Here is a 6,020-nt window from a genome sequence, read left to right as displayed (position 1 = left end):
GACTGGTATATCAAAGACCGTGGTATGTACTATCCTGTCTGTGGGATGGTGCATTTAACTGATCCCAAGCTACTAATGGAATAATATAGCGGGTTTCCTCTCTAAGCCTATAGGGGCGGGGTGTAGCTCTGTGGTGCTCTGGCTGGAACGATAAATAGCCCAATTGGCCCACCGACGATCGATCCCAAACCAACCGCGCATCAAGCGAGCGCTTTACAACTGGGCTACGTCCCGTCCCGCTCTTCTAGCAGTGCCAACGTTGGACTTTCCTTATCTTTAATCTATTGAAGAGCACCATGACTGGACAGCACGACGGTTGGACTCGTTGGTGTGGTGTGTGTGTGTGTGGGGGGGGGGGGGGTGATTGTACGCCAGTGGTAGGCGTAGGGGAGCGTTTAGGGCGTAGGCGGTTTCGGTCGTAGGGTTGGTTTAAGTTTTTTCTGGAGTCCCATGTTCTCCCACATTCAAATCCCGAATACGATTGGTGTTCTTTTCAACCCAAATAAATAATCTTCCCTGTGAGGCCTGGGCCCAACCTTCCTTGACCTCTAAAGGGCTAATATGCATAAATAAAAAATTAAATAAAATTTAGTAATTTAATTTAAATAAATAAATAATTTTTAGAAATGCCTGCTCTAAATTAAGGCGCTGTTATTTCATATCTTTCTTAATGAGTACGGTAAACTTTTGAATTGCGCTTTCAAAATTTTAGGTCCATTTTCGTTTAATTAATTATCAAAATTGTCCCCCAAAATTAATGTTCTGTCCCTGATCGGATCCCTGGCTATAGACAGACCGGATCCGTGACGGACATGCCTAAAATCCCAGTAGTTATAGGGGCATGTAAAAACAGTTCACGTTCAGTGGGGTTGACTGCTAGTAAGACCGTTAACATCCTGATACTGTTAGCTATTTAATGTTATCCCTTTTCTGTTTACATCAGTATATAACTGTACAGATTTAAAGGGACATTCCCGAGTTTGCTGCATTGTAAGATGTTTCCGACTAATAAAATATTTCTACGATTACACTTGCATATTAAATATGTTTTCTTGTTTAGAATATTAATGTCTGTATATTCAATGTGTTTCTTGTCGTCTTAATATTTGTAAGAAGCCCAAACTGGATTTTGTTTTCAAATAATTTCGTACGTACTAAAACATATTTTTTAGGAAAAAAAAGAAATTGAATCTAGTACAAATATTAGAACGATCAGAAACACGTTTAATACAGAGACACTAATATTTTATGCAGAACAATATATTTGATATGTAATTACAATCGTTAAAAAGTCTCTGTTAGTCGATAACATCTTAAAAATTGCAGCAAACTCAGGAATGTCCCTTTAATTGTGTCAGACACATCTTGGGAGTGGCTGTCCTCCCAAAGACAAACTACGAAGGATTGTATCATCCTGGAGTGTGGTAGCAGATTTTCCCCAGGATTTTCAAGGCGCGTATATTTTTAGTATCGGCCAAGCAAAAATAAAAGGTGGGGTGAGGGGGTGAGGGAGTGGTTTGAAAAAATATCGTGTGCCTTAGAACATCCCAACCAGTGCACCACGTCTGGTATATCAAACGCTGTGGTGCTGTCCCGTTTGTGGGAAAGTGCATATAAAAGATCCCTTGTAGCTTATGGAAAAATGTAGCAGGTTTCTCGCTAAGACTATATATTAGAATTACCAAATGTTGTAACGGGAAATACGCCAATGGGTCCACTGACGATTTATGGGAGAAAGAAAGAAAATCTGTTTTGTTTAACGACACCACTAGAGAACATTGATTTATTTTGTCATCGGCTATTGGATGTCAAACATTTGGTAATTTACCGGCCTCGGTGGCGTCGTGGTTAGGCCATCGGTCTACAGGCTGGTAGATACTGGGTTCGGATATCCCAGTCGAGACATGGGATTTTTAATCCATATACCGACTCTAAACCCTGAGTGAGTGTTCCGCAAGTCTCAATGGGTAGGTGTAAACCACTTGCACCGACCAGTGATCCATAACTGGTTCAACAAAGGCCATGGTTTGTGCTGTCCTGTCTGTGGGAAGCGCAAATAAAAGATCCCTTGCTGCCTGTCATAAAAGAGTAGCCTATGTGGCGACAGCGGGTTTTCTCAGTGTCAGAATGGCCATATGTTTGACGTCCAATAGCTGATGATAAGATAAAAAAAATCAATGTGCTCTAGTGGCGTCGTTAAATAAAACAAACTTTACTTTACATTAGGTAATTTAGACATATAGTCTTAGACAGGATAGCACATACCACGGCCTTTGACATACCAATCGTGATGCACTGGCTGGAAAGAGAAATTGCCCAAAGGACACACCGAAGGGAATTGATCCTAGACCGACCGCGCATCAAGCCAGCGCTTTACCACTGGGCTACGTCCTACACCCATTCATGGGAGACGTCACGACCTTGTCAAAATGACTATTTAATCCTTGTTCCCCAACTCTGAAGATAATATATCGCTGCCCAGTTAAAAATCAAATTAATATATATATATATATATATATATATATATATATATATATAGAGAGAGAGAGAGAGAGAGAGAGAGAGAGAGAGAGAGAGAGAGAGAGAGAGAGAGAGAGAGAGAGAGACAGAGAGAGAGACAGAGAGACAGAGAGACAGACAGAGACAGAGAGACAGAGAGAGAGAGAGAGAGAGAGAGAGAGAGTTCGCTAGCCTCCCTCTCCACCAGACACTTTCATCTTCCGACGCCAAAGCTGCCTTGTGAAATGGTTTATCGTTCAGATTTGAGTTGCAGTAGATCATTCTCTTTTGCCTAGGAAACTGGCAGACAACACTGCGTTTCGCTAGTCAGTGTCTGTTAGAAAACAATGATACCACTGCCCTCACCAGCATAACCAGTACAATATGTCAGCAGTATATTGCAATCGTCATCACCGCAACCGTTCCTGCGTCACCATCATCATCATTACAATTACAACAGCATTACTTTATAATTATCATCAAATCCACCATTACTATCACTACACTGTGCGAATCATCACTATTACCACCACCACCACCACCACCACCACAACCACCACCACCACCACCACCATCATCATCATCATCATCATCTCCATCGCAATTACCATCAACATCGTCATTCCATATCAACATAATTATCATTACCGGCACCACCACCACCATCATCATCATCAACTCCATCGCAATTACCATCAACATCGCCATTCCATATCAACATAATTATCATTACCGGCATCACCACCACCACCATCATCATCATCAACTCCATCGCAATTACCATCAACATCGCCATTCCATATCAACATAATTATCATTACCGGCATCACCACCACCATCATCATCATCATCTCCATCGCAATTACCATCAACATCGCCATTCCATATCAACATAATTATCATTACCGGCACCACCACCACCACCATCATCATCATCATCTCCATCGCAATTACCATCAACATCGCCATTCCATATCAACATAATTATCATTACCGGCATCACCACCACCATCATCATCATCAACTCCATCGCAATTACCATCAACATCGCCATTCCATATCAAAATAATTATCATTACCGACACCACCACCACCATCATCATCACCATCATCAACTCCATCGCAATTACCATCAACATCGCCATTCCATATCAACATAATTATCATTACCGGCACCATCATCATCATCATCATCATCATCATCATCATCACAGTGACCACCACCACCATTACCACCATCACAATCACAATCAACATCAACATCAACATCAACATCCACATCATCATCACAGTAATAATCAACAAGACAATTCCACAAGAACAACATCATCATTATTATCACAATCACCATCATCACCATCATTACGACAAATATCATCATTATGGTCGTTGTAGTTTTGTTTCTGTTAAGGTATAACATTTGAAGAAAAACGTGCTTCTTAAACTAACGACTAATGGCCTCGAAAATGAATGAATTCAAGTGTAACGTCCCAGCACGAACAGTATACAGCCGCAAACAAGGGTAAGTACATGTATATGAATTAATGGGCGATTTCGATGGCCTCGAGTATACACCCTTCTACATATAACAAACCCAGCCCACCTGTTAATATACCTGTTAACAAAAGAAACGCAAATATTTTATCCTTTTTTTCATGACAATTAATTCGGTAGACTGTGAAAACGGGTCTAAACATGACGAGGTACTCTATAACCCCCCCCCCCCCCCCCCCCCCCATAATTCTGAATCAAAAATATTATTGGTAGTAAAATTTAAGGCAGAGATGAATTTTATTTGTAGAATGCAGGAAAATGCATTTCAGGACATCTAGTTTTCAAACTTTTACGGGGTAGCACACCGCAGAACCCCCTATAAACTTTGCTTTGCGCCCTCGATCTCAGTCACACACACACACACACACACACACACACACACACACACACACACACACACACACACACACAATATAGACTTGCTTCAGCCGTTGATACTTTTAACAGACACAAAAACCTGATGGGATTCACATTGATTATTTTGAAATAAAGAAAAGAAAAGAATTATTCGCGTTTTCTTGTGTTGTTCACTATATGTGAAAGTCATATTGTCACAGACCACTGAATTATTAAATGGCCTAATAAAGTATTACCTGAATTTTTAAAAAATTGATTTGTCCCTACATTTATTCAACCATCTACGTAACCACCATACTCCACTTATTAATGATAAAAACAAAAAACAAAAAACACACCCCAAATAATTGAATTATGACAATGGTCTATAATTCAAAAACTAGTATTGTCGAGAGGGTTGACATGGATTTCACTCCATCATGGTTCAATTAAGGTGATGCGATGGATTTACTTTTATTGAATTAAGGTGCTTACATCCGTGACAGTATGCCATTAAAGGGACAGTCCTGACTTTGATGCAATTTTTAAGATGTTATCGACTAACAGAGACTTTTTAACAATTGCAGCAAACTCATGAATGTCAGATATTTTGAAGGAAAGAAGGAAACAAAGCGAGTTTAACAACTCAATGAATAGATGCAAGACCATTATACCGACTTCTCCATTACTAACTACTAGGTTGCTTAATAAAAGCACGGAAATAAATATAAAATGAATGATTTTTTAATTAGTTTTTTTTTTTTTTAAATCTCGTATATTTCATCAACACTGATAACTTGAGCGGTATAACAAAGGCCGTGGTATGTACTATCATGTTTGTGATATGGTGCATATAAAAAACTCTCTGAAAATAGTTATCCATATCCATATCGTGAAGGGGGTTCATAATCGCACCTAAATTAAAATGTGTTAAATGCGTCGTTAAATAAAACCTTTCCTTCTTCTTTCTTTCTTTCCTTCCTTTATTCCTTCTTCTTTTAATAGGTAAAGCGTTCGCCTCAGGTGGCTTCAATGCACTCGTATTTTCCCCCGCCCAATCCAGTGCCTTACCAAAGGATCTGGTATGTGTTGTCTTGTCTGCGGAAACATGTATGCTGGCTGCTATTCGGGAGGAGTAGCTTAAGAGATGGCAAGAAGGCAGGTCCAGTCATAGCAGCACGACTGGTACTAGTATATCAAAGACCGTGGTATGTGCTATCCTGTTTGTAGGATAGTGCATATAAAATATCCCTTGCAACTAATGGGAAAATATGGCTATTTTGTACTCTAAGACTATATGTCAAATTACCAAATGTTTGATAACCAATAACCGATGATTAATAAATCAGTGTGCTCTAGTGGTGTCGTTAAACAAAACAAAATTTAACTGTCTTGGCAACGAGTCGCAACTGTAAATGTGCTGAGGTGTCGTAAAGCAAACATTTTTTTTATTTTATCTTCTGTCCTAGTATATACACTGTGTATTTATTAGTGTTTGAGTTCAATATATCTTAACGATGTAAATGATGGATCGTTTTGATTTTTTAAATACATTATCAGCGACAGTTGGTGATCAGTTGAAACTACTATTTAACGTTTTAGAATTGTGTAGCGATCTCAGAAATGTGCGT

Source organism: Gigantopelta aegis, chromosome 2, assembly GCF_016097555.1.
Source record: "Gigantopelta aegis isolate Gae_Host chromosome 2, Gae_host_genome, whole genome shotgun sequence".
Taxonomy (NCBI): Eukaryota; Metazoa; Mollusca; class Gastropoda; order Neomphalida; family Peltospiridae; genus Gigantopelta; species Gigantopelta aegis.
The sequence above is the reverse complement of the archived record's forward strand: the minus strand, read 5'-3'. Positions refer to the sequence as shown.